Genomic DNA, 12011 nt, shown 5'->3' with positions numbered 1-12011 from the left:
TTTTTTAAATTTTTTTTTAATAAGATGAATTGCTGGAGCTGGGGTAAGATAGGCTATGTAGCTTGTGCCACAGTTCAGGCAACTGTACCTGTATTCCCCCTCTACAGTCTAACAAGGACACCCATATTAGGCTTACAGCTTCCCAGCTATTGTCTCATTTGGATGAAGACCCGTGTCTCTCTCTCTCTTCTGACTAGGGTATTTCCAGACTCAACAGTTCCCTGCCTATACTGTGACCTTCCCCGCAAAAGACAGGTTATCTAAGCGGGCTTATTTTGCCATCTCTTCATAGATTCTTAACAATGTAAATTACCACATTTAATCTACCTCATGGCTCTTCCTAAGCGAGCATATTTTATTCTTAAAGTGAAAGCATTACAGATAAAACATATTGAAAACAAATAAAACAGCCTACACACATGCTTATAAGCTTACCAGAGGTCACCCTAACTCCAACATGGGTGCTGGTAGGTGAACAGTCCTTCAAACACTACACAAGGGGTTTCCTGTGGTTTCAAGTTCATAACACCCTTTGCTCAGGACAAGAACCCAAATTTTATGAGGCATCTATGATAAATGAAGAGTGGGGAGTAGCTCTCTTGTATGGATACCCACCCAACCAGTTAACTATAAAGTCCGTCCTGGTAGCTGTTCTCTGCTTGCTTTACATGTAAAGGGTTAAAAAAGTCCCTAGGTAAAGGAAAGGGAGTAGGCACCTGACCAAAAGAGCCAATAGGAAGGCTAGAACTTTTTAAAAGGGTGTGGGGAGGGGGAACTTCCCTTTTGTGTCTGTTGCGTTCTCCGGGAAAGAGGGGAACAGGGAGCAGTTATGCTATGAGAAGCTTTAAGGCACGTATGATCATAAATCATCAGATCATACCTAGAACTTCTTATTTGGAACTCCCAAATGTGTAAGTAGATCAGGAATGTTTAGAAAGACACAATTAGGTTTATTTCTGTTATTTCTTGGCTTGTGGATTCCTCTGTGCTAAACCCAAATGCTTTTTGTTTTGCTTGTAACCTTTAAGCTGGACCTCAGGAAGTTTATTCTTGATGTTTAAATTTTGTAGGTGGGTTTTTTAAATCTAGCAAAGGCCTAAGTTCCAGATGTATTTTCTTTCTTTTTGTTTTTAATAAAATTTACCTTTTTTAATAACAGGATTGGATTTTTGGTATCCTAAAAGGTTTGTGCATATGTTTAATTAGCTGGTGGCAACAGCTGATTTCTTTTGTTTTTCTTCCTCAGCTCTTCCCCGAAGGGAGGGGGGTTGTTGAAAGCGCTTGAGGGTACCCCACAGAAAGGAATTCCCAAGTGTGTCTTTCTGGTTTCAAAGGGCTTTTTTTTTTTTTTTTGTATGTGGGTGGTGGCAGCACCTAACAACCCAAGGTCAGAGAGAAACTGTAACCTAGGGAGTTTAATACAGGCCTGGAGTGGCCAGTATTAATTTTTAGAATCCTTGCGGGCCCCCACCTTCGGCTCTCGAAGTGCCAGAGTGGGGAATCAACCTTGACAGCATCCATGGGCCAAAGACCTTTTAACCCTTCCCTAAGGATTGGGGCCTCCCTTGGAGCAAAGGTCCTGTCCGTTTGCTGGATCAGAAAGAAGGCCATAAGTCAGTTTACCATCAGAAACCCTTTCTTTATCTGTTGGTCATTGGAGAATCCAGTTTCAACTAGTATATGTGAACCTCTACAGGGGATGGAGGTTCTCTGGAGATGTTACAGCCCTGCATGAGGGGGGAGGAATAGCTCAGTGGTTTGAGCATTGGCCTGCTAAACCTAGCGTTGTGAGTTCAATCCTTGAGGGGGCCATTTAGGGATCTGGGGCAAAAATTGGGGATTGGTCCTGCTTCAAGCAGGGGGTTGGACTAGAGGTCCCTTCCAACCCTAACCTTCTATGACTTTGGGTAATCACTCACCACTGTTCTCAGTTCCTGGAGGAGTTGTATTTACCCATCCCCTGGACCACAAGGATACATAAACCATTCATTTACTACAAGGGGCTCCAAAGATATTAAGCTTAATTCAATAAGGGTTCTCGAGGAGATTGCTCTATGTGTCACAGCTTGTACTTGGCATGCACAACAGTGAAGAAAGGAATTCAGTGAAAGGAAGTAATTTTTACCTGAGCATATGCAACTGCTAACCAGACATTTAAATCTGGTTAAAATATTTTAAAAAATAAAAAAATTGAAATTGCAAATATTTTCACAATTTTGAAATTGTTTCCATTTCAGAATTTGAAAAGGACCTATTTTCAAATGCTTGCAAAAAATACCTTATTGAAACTTATTATGTTATAGAAATGGTCATAAAATGCTTATTTTACTGAAAACCTCCATTTCACTAAATGAAAATCTTTTATAATCATTTCAATAGCAGTTTTGATATCATTTTTGATAAATTAAAAGGTCACAAAAATGGTGCTTTTTAAAAATGAAGTTTTTCGTATTTTATTTTCATTTTCAAAATAGCTATTTTCCAAATAAAATCTTAAAACTGCTAAAATTCCAGAGAAGAATAAGGAGATGTGATACAAAAAAAGGTGCCTGTCCATAACCCGGTGGCTGATAATTTATGCCACTTCACAGAAATGTTTGTAATACAGAATAATCAGTATTCAGATGTCCCTTCCTGGGTTACTATAGATATAAATCACATTAAAACATGGTAAAAGAATGTTATTAAGGTTGCAAATTGAAGCACTCAAAGGTTAGTGACTAAGGCCAACATTTTTTAAAACTTCCACTAATTTGGAGTGCCTCAGTGACTGGATGCCCAACTTTAAATACCTAGGGCCTGATTTTTCAGGGGTGCTGAATATCAGCAGTTCCCTGTGCCTTCAGAGGATTTTGTCACTGCCCATGACTTATGAAAATCAGGCCCCAGGTGTTTCATATAAACAGAAATTGAGGAGTGTACAACTAGGGGTGAATTCGGACAATGTTGATCTAAACGGCCAGGCTGAAATCTGTTCTTGCACAGGTGCATGGGGGAGTGAGGGATGCAAGAAGAACCCCTTTGTGTGGCCTGCTCAAGGACAGATCATACTATCAGCCCCTGTGCGCAGCAACTGCTAGATCCTTTCTCCTTCAGGGACCAAATCACGTGGAAAAGAGAGAAGTGGAGAGGAGGTGAGACCATGGATCAACACCTGCCCCCTGCATTGCACCAGCTGGACTGACACAAAGAAAGGAGCAATCTGCAACATCCTAACAGGAATCTTCCCTTTCCAAACATATAAGGCTCTTTTTTTTTCTAGCATGGTAGAGTGAAAAGTTAATTTTGCATATTTTTAATGCTGAAGAAATCAGCTGGCTTAACCAGGGCAAGGTGATTGACTAGAATGTGACAATGTACAAGAAAAGGAAAGAAAAGCTTCAAAAGTTGTGTAATGAAGTTATCCATCACTCTGCCACATTGGGTATCTCTCTTGAACCTTAGAATAAAAACTTGCTGGCACTGGAGGTATGTTTTAACTTTCAGGTAAACAAATGAGTAATTCACATAGGTGAATATAAGTCTTTTCAAGGGAAAACTCTACGGCAAATTATTGACTTGTCATAGCCTCCTCCATCTCCAGCTCCCTTCCCTTTAAAGGTATGGGACTGGCAAAATGTTTTGAGTTTTGTCTAAATAACATATGACTCCTTTTAATGTCTTATGTGTGCCAATTACATTTCTCTGGTGAGCCAGATTATGGAACAAAACCAGACAGTGATATAGGCTGCTGCAAGACAATTGGCATAGAACATTTAGGAAGAAAATCAAAAGGCAAATGAAAGACAGTCTACCTAGGGAAAACAGAAGCACTGTCAAAGAGTACTGCCAAACCTCATCTCTCCAGATCTTGGCAAGATCTCCTTTATCAGGAGAAGAAGAAACTTTTTTCCCGGGATGTACCCTAATGATCTCAGGAATGTACCCACCTCTTCTGCCAAAAGATCAATGTGTCTGGTAGGAAAGTAGGTCCTTCCTATAGAATCCCAGAGAGAAAGCAGGTGGGACTCTTGCCCAAGCCACCAATGGAGGACTTCTGTCAGCAAGTAGCCACTCCCAATACCAGATTTCCTGGTGACATAGACCTTCATGTTTTCACAGCCGTCCAAAATAAGCTGCCCCAGAAGGCATCACATCCAGAAGAGTGTCAAGTGGGTAACCTGGAGTTCCAGAATATTTAAGATGAGAAATGTCTCCTCCAGTGACCAAAAACGATAAAGAGAACTGGTTGAAAAAGGGTCCACTAAAACAATAATAGAGGAAACACCATCGTTAGAACATCAGCTTCCTGAAGAACTCCAACAAGGCCCTGGCAGAAATGGACTTGAGTAAGGAATCCTTCATAGATTAGAGAATGCCATCAGGAGAACAGAACTCTTGCAAAAGATGCGGGTGAAAATGACAAATGTTGCTGACATAATTATTGGCTTTGAGAGATCGGACTTTCCAAATTGCCCTGAGGCCACTGATGGGAGGAGCACATGAGTACATAAACCACAAAGGCACTACTCCATTGTTATGCAGGCCCTGGTTGAGCACAGGGACAGATCATGGACACTAACGTGGGATCCACTTGCAGGGTGGATGATGCCAGGGTATTCCTGAGATCAGGACTTTACCTTCCTGGACAAGATGGGACATTATTCCCACCGAATGACAATGTTATCAGTGGAGATCACTGTCACCACTGACCATGCTTACCCCGTGTTGCCATGGCTTATGAAACCATACCCTGATTTCAGAGGACCTGGCAAAAGAATGTTCAATATACTCAGTAGTTGTAGGGTGTGATGGAATGTGCATTTGGCAGATTGAAATCCCTTTGGCACTGTGTTTAAAACAATTCAAATGCCAGTGTTATCAATGCTATCTGCATTATATGTTCTGCTGTATTCTGCACAATGCCTGCAAGGATAATAGAGAACTTTTTTGCCAAGAGTGGACTCAGGACTGTGCTGGATTTCTGAACATGTACACACAGCCAGACAGTGCACCTGTCATGGCTGGCACTGAATCCACATACTTTGTGGACCCACATAATGGGTTTGCATGGTCCCATGCATGAAACAAGATTTGAACTTGTGTTGTGTATGGATGTGGGGTAGCTGCTGTATTTTTTTTAAAATGTGTTATAACTTCATTTTTATGAATTTTGTACACACTTTCCTGAAATGTATGGTGATGTGTTACAAATTTTATAAATACTGTCCATGTACTTCAACTCACAGCTTATGGGTTACTGTGATGACAGTTTGTAAATTTGTATTGTGAATGTATTGAGAATGAGTAAGGCTAAGATTTAGTCATGGGTATTTTTAGTAAAAGTCATGGACAGGTCATGGGCAATAAACAAAAATTCATGGCCCAGGACCTGTGCATGATGTTTACTACAAATACCATGATGACTAAATCTCTGGTCCTGGGGCCTGTTGCTCTGGGGGGCCCTTGGTCCAGCAGTTGGGGCTGACTGCCCCCAGCAGCCCTGCTGCTCCTAGGCCCCAAGGACCACTCTCCTGATGGCCTCTGGGGACACTACAGCTCCAACAGTCCCCGGGGCTGCTCCTGAGACTGGTGCTCAGGCGCTCCCCAGGGCCAACCACACCAGCCTATGCTGAAACATCCCCAGAGCCTGCCACACTAGCCACTGCAGGAGTGGTCCCGGAGCCTGCTGCATCAGCCACTGATTGGGTGGCCCCAGGCAGCTGGCCTTGGGGAACAACTGAATGGCTGGCCCCAGGGCCACTACAGCAGCGGCCTGTGCAGGTGGCTCCTGGGCAGCCCCCAGGACTGCTTCTCAGGTGCTCCCAGGGGCCAGCTGCTCGAGCAGCCCTGGGGTCAGCCAGACCAGCTGCTGCAGCTGTGAAAGTCACAGAAGTCGTGAAAAGTCACGGAATCCGTGACTTCTGTGACAGAATTACAGCCTTAAGAATGAGCATAGGATGACATTTATGAATGTTTGTGCCACTTTTCACATTACATATAATAAAATTTGCTATTGCCGACTTGTGTACAAATTCAACACTTCATTTTACACATGTATTTACATACTAATGTAAGGACCAGATAGGCAGACCAGCTGCCGTCCAAACCTACAACGCAGTAACCAAACTCAGTGCCAAACCAATGAAAGGTCCATGTTGCTAAATGGCATGGCCAACTATTCCTGGGTGTCCACTGTCCTTCTGTTCTCCTTGGCCTTTCTGGTGTGTTTTATACACACAGGCTGCAACTGGACTGGAGTGGATGAATGCACAAGGTACTTTTGTCTGTTCCACGTGCTACTACTCATTCCTCTGACACTGCCTCTAGCAGGATTTGCAATCCCCAGTCCAAAGGGGTTCCTGGCCTGAGTCAGACTGATTTCAGAGTGGATGGCAAGAGGGGCTTGGGCTTAAACTTGAGTCAGAGCCCAGGCTCAGTGTAGTTTAGACAGACCCACAGGCTCCTGAAAAGACTCCAGTGTCAGAAGGCCAACTCCCTCCAAAATGACTAACAGCAACCATCATGTTCTGCCATTCAAACACTCTCCTGTTTGTTCTGACCAGTGAGGTCGAACAAATCTGCCCCTGTTGCAGGAGCTTTAATAACATGCCAATGATTAATGTGTGAGCACCTTTGATACACTGTGCAGTCAAAAAAATTTATAGAGATAGACCAAAATTTCCAGTCCTCAGTAGGAACATGAGAATTGCTATTTTGGGTTTGACCTAGGATCCCTCTAGTCAAGTATCCTAACTCTAACAATAGTCAGTACCAGCTGCTTCAGAGGAAAACCTCTGCAAGTGCATGCAATATCTTTGGGGACTACATTGTATTAAGTGTATGAATGGTCTATATATCACTGTGGGCCAGGGATTCTATGCAGCTCCAGGGTGGAGGGTTTGCATAGCTCCACCATGAACTAAAAACAGTGGGGGGTGATTAAAGTACATAAGAATGGCCCTACTGGGTCAGACCAAATGTCCATCTAGCGCAGTAGCTTGTCTTCCGACAGTGGCCAATGCTAGGTGCCCCAGGGGGAATGAACAAAACAGGTAATCAAGTGATCCATCCAGTCGCCCATTCCCAGCTTCTGGCAAACAGAGGCTAGGGACACCATCCCTGTCCATCCTGGCTAATAGCCATTGATGGGTCTATCCTCCATGAACAAATCTAGTTCTTATTTGAACGCTGTTATAGTCTTGTCCTTCACAACATCCTCTGGCAAAGAGTTCCACAGACTGTGTATTGTGTGAAAAAAACCTTTCTTTTGTGTGTTTTAAATCTGCTGCCTATTAATTTCACTTGGTGACATGTAGTTCTTGTGTTATGAGAAGGAGTAAATAACACTTCCTTATTTACTTTCTCCACACTAGTCATGATTTTATAGACCTCAATCATATCCCCCCTTAGTCATCTCTTTTCCAAGCTGAAAAGTCCCAGTCTTATTAATCTCTCCTCAGAGAAGCTGTTCCATACACCTAATAATTTTGTTGCCCTTTTCTGAACCTTTCCCAGTTCCAATATATCTTTTTTGAGATGGAGCAACCACATCTACACGCAGTATTCAAGATGTGGGCATACCATGGATTTATATAGAGGCAATATGATATTTTCTGTCTTATTATCTGTCCCTTTCTTAATCATTCCCAACATTCTGTTTGCTTTTTTGACTGTTGCTGCACATTGACTGGATGTTTTCAGAGAACTATCCACAGTGACTCCAAGATCTCTTTCTTGAGTGGTAACAGCTAATTTAGATCCCATCATTGTATATGTATAGTTGGGATTATTTTTTCCAATGTGCATTCCTGTGCTTTTATCAACATTGAATTTCATCTGCCATTTTGTTGCCCAGTCACACAGTTTTGTGAGATCCTTTTGTACCCATTTGCAGTCTGCCTGGGACTTAACTATCTTGAGTAGTTTTGTATCATCTGTAAATTTTGCCACCTCACTGTTTACCCCTTTTTCCAGATAATTTATGAATATGTTGAATACGATTGGTCCCAGTACACACTCCTGGGGGACACCACTATTTACCTCTCTCCATTCTGAAAACTGACCATTTAATTCTACCCCTTGTTCCCTGTCTTTTAACCAGTTCTCAACCCATGAAAGGACCTTCCCTCTTATCCCACGACAACTTTATTTATGTAAGAGCCTTTGGTGAGGGACCTTGTCAAAGGCTTTCTGGAAACCTAAGTACACTATATCCACTGGGTCCCCCTTGTGCACATGCTTGTTGACCCCCACAAAGAATTCTAGTAGATTGGTGAGGTATGATTTCCCTATACAGAAACCATATTGACTCTTCCGCAACAAATTATGTTCATCTGTGTGTCTGACAATTTTGCTCTTTACTATAGTTTCAACTAGTTTGCTCAGTACTGAAGTCAGGCTTGCCGGCCTGTAATTCCTGGGATCACTCCTGGGGCCCTTTTTAAAAATTGGCGTCACATTAGCTATCCTCCAGTCATTGGGTACAGAAGCTGATTTAAATGATAGGTTACAGAGTACAGTTAATAGATCTGTAATTTCACATTTAAGTTCCTTGAGAACTCTTGGGTGAATACCATCTGGTCGTGGGGACTTATTATTATCTAAATTATCAATTTGTTTGTGAAACACTCGGGTTGTAAACACCTCCAGAGAGGTACCACCACCTGGGGGGACTCACATATACTGTTTCAAAATGTATTTTCCAGAAACGAACAGACAAAGACAGGGCTTTTGTTTTAAAAAAAAAACTGGGTTTAAAGTGACTCAGGGACTTCTTTCTGATCCAGCAAATGGGTAGGACCTAATGTCCAAGGGGGGCCCAACCCTTGCAGAAGGGTTGGAAAGACTTTGGTCTTCTAGGGCCCCATATGACTGAGGGTTTGGTAAACTTTTTGTATGTGTATAGGAACTTGTATTGTTTGTATATGTTTTATCTGTAATGCTTTTATCTTAAGTATAAACGTTCTTCCTTAGAAAGAGCTGTGTGGTAACTTGTAACTGCCAGCAATACACTGGGGGTGTGTGTGTTTTTTTAATTTCCTCACCAAAGTAAAGCCTTGAAAAATGGGACAGAAACTTATAAATGTTCCTCTCCACAGAAATCTTTAGTAAAAAGTGAAAGATTTATATGCTCTGAAAAGAAGCCTTCAGATAAAGAGCAATGCATAGGATCTGGACTTTAGGCAGACTGGCTTCCTGTGGATATCCCAGTGTAAGGCAGGGAGCTTTGCAGCCTTAAAACCCCATGCAGCAGGGAGAGAGACACAGTTGGCCACTCAGGAGAGTGTATGGCAGGGAGCCGGAAACCTCAAGTGGGTGCCCTCAAGGGACCATGGAGGGGGAATAAAAGTGCTGTTACCCTTAAACTGTGACAACATCTAAAGCAGGTAATTATACAATTTATTCCAAACCCCCTCAGTCAAAAGCTGCCTTGTGCCTTGAAGCATGAGGGTTTATATACCCTCTTAGATTTTGGAAGAAGGGGGGTTATTCTGGATATTTTCATTATCCGTATAAATGTCCAGTCCTTTAAAAAAAAAAACCTGCTAAACCCAAAGTTAATCTCCTAAATGCTTATTTAAGCACCTAAAACAATTGTTATTTAGGTGTATAAATATGCATTTGGGAACATACTTCTGAGCACCAAATTTTACAGATTTTGCCCATAGCATTTATTTTACACTATTTACAAGATTAAAACATAATAGAGGAAACAAAAACTAATAGATTATATAGAATCTGCATCATTGCAAATCTAATGAATAGCCTCATAATGCTAGCACAAACTTTTGTTACAAAGAAAATAAATAAATTAGCAAAACTCACAAATGACCCTTGATAGAATTCAAGAGTGACCTCCTTACATACAAACTGGGTACCAGTACAGGAAATTTACATAAATCTAAACACTATGGATACACAAATAAAGCAGCCTAGCATAGACTAAAGCTAAAGCCTATACATCTACAATGAGATATAAAGATCTTCTAAACACTATGGATAAATATTTTGACTACATTGACTTTTTGTGAGCCCTACAATTTCTCTTTCAAGTATTTTTTTTTTACTGATCATACCTTAGATAAAATTACAATGTGTTAGTCTGAATTTTCTTTTAAGTGATCTTGCTTCCCAGACAAGATTGCCCAGGCTCACACAGCTTTAATCTCAATACAATAACATAACTTCTTTTATACTACATTTCTTCTATAATCCAGCAACTCAACTTTTTCATCACAGCTAAAAACTGAGTCATTTTTAAATCAATTCATTTTTCAATTTTAAAAAAAGAATGGTAAAAAAAATAAAAGTGTGGGTATATGCTACAGCTTTTCAGAACTTTGTGGAGGTGTGACCTAACCCTAAATCTATGTATTCCTTTGTTAGACCCAATGGCTTCTTAACATACAGCCCTGCTGAGATATTCAAGCTAACTGCTCCAGAGAAAAGCTCTTCTGATTGCAAAGTTCTTGATAAAAATAAGATTTTTTTTAGAGCTACTGACCCCTGTCTTTGGAGCGGTGGGTGGCCCGAACAGGAATTTACTGTGCTGTATGTATGCAATTTACTGTGCTTTTATGTATGTAGAACTGACCTTAATCTGGGTTGAGTCCACAGATGTAGTATTTTGGGGGAACACTAGTTTTTCTGGATCTTATAGATATTTTACATTTAAAATAATTCATCAAACTCTTTGCTACAATTTGTAATCTCTTATTAAAAGAGTTTCATGACAAGAACAGCAGAAGTTGAATTGACAAGGCCTAGTGGTATTCGTTCTTTACTTTAATGTTTATTAAATAACATGTGAATTTACAGAGTGGACCACCAGGGAACTCCTTAGCACAGGTGATTCTGCAATTGTAATCCACAGAATTGTCCCAATGTTCACTGACCCCTACATTTACCCTAACCAGACAGGATTATAAAGTGTGTGAAAGAATACAAGGTAGCTCTAGGACTTTTTATGTCTGTAATTTTGAATGATATGAGAGAGGGAGAGAGAGATGCACTTATTCCTCCAATATTTTTGCAGTTTTGAATTCTGAATTTAGCTCTGTCATCTGCAATGGATACCTATTCTTCTATTTTGCATCTTTTTCTGTGTCTTGTGCATGTGCATGCATGTGTGCATATTTCAAGTTCAGCTATTTCTAAACTTCCTTCACTACCGAATAATGCATCTTTAATTATTTTTCTCTATGAACTGGTATTAACAGTACATAATTTCTTTTAATCATATTAGATATTGAACTTTGTCACCTGAAACAATTAATAACTAATGTCTATAAAACCAGCACCCAATTTCATGCAGTGTAAATATTTGTGTAAGTAGGAACATAGTTAATGTAGGAGAATACTGAGGAGAAAGAAGAATTGATCAGAATAGATTAATCTTTTAAAAAATTGGCTGGGGTTATCCCATCAGCAACTACACATTTGTTAATACTTTTCACTAAGTGTACTATAGTGCTTTACCCTCTCCATATGCACCACTTCTCCATTCAGGCAATTTCAGTTTTCAATTCTTTCTTTCCATGATATCTTATCATTAATGAACAATGGGCCCAATACTGCATGCCTTATTCACTTATGGCCTAATCCTGCAAGGTGCTGAGCATTACCATACATATACCACCAAACCATTACCATAAGAGCTGATAGTATCCATTGCCTTCAGGAGCTGTTCAGCACCTTGCATGATCAAGTCCATATTGAAATCAACATGACTACTCCCATGAGTAAACAAAACAGAATATGGCTCAAAATAAAACATTTTCCTTGATAAGTCTGATGCTCAAACAAAAGCAAAATACCAGGATAAAATCCTGGCTCTATTGAAGTTAATGGCAAAACTCACATTGTCTTCAATAAGGCCAGGATTTCACCCCAGAGCCTGAAATACAAAACCTGCTAATTTTTTGTATCAAACATGTAAATGTATGTTTCATCAAACCACTTTTATGTTTTGCTGGCCTTTATCTTGTGTCAACTAAAAATTCATAATACCAGTTTTGACTGAAGGCTGG

The 12011-nt window shown here is 40.6% G+C and overlaps 1 long non-coding RNA gene and 1 other non-coding gene across 4 annotated transcripts in view; both read right to left on the bottom strand.

Annotated features, from left to right (window-relative positions):
- LOC142071121 (uncharacterized) overlaps positions 1–12011 on the bottom strand; it is a 79569-nt gene that overhangs the window by 61672 nt on the left and 5886 nt on the right. The gene's annotated exons all lie outside the window — the stretch shown is intronic.
- On the bottom strand, positions 9019–9134 carry LOC125633093 (U5 spliceosomal RNA). The gene has a single exon (XR_007355481.1). It is a non-coding gene; the product is annotated as a U5 spliceosomal RNA (small nuclear RNA).

This window comes from Caretta caretta, chromosome 2 (genome assembly GCF_965140235.1).
Source record: "Caretta caretta isolate rCarCar2 chromosome 2, rCarCar1.hap1, whole genome shotgun sequence".
NCBI lineage: Eukaryota > Metazoa > Chordata > Testudines > Cheloniidae > Caretta > Caretta caretta.
The sequence above is the reverse complement of the archived record's forward strand: the minus strand, read 5'-3'. Positions and strand labels throughout refer to the sequence as shown.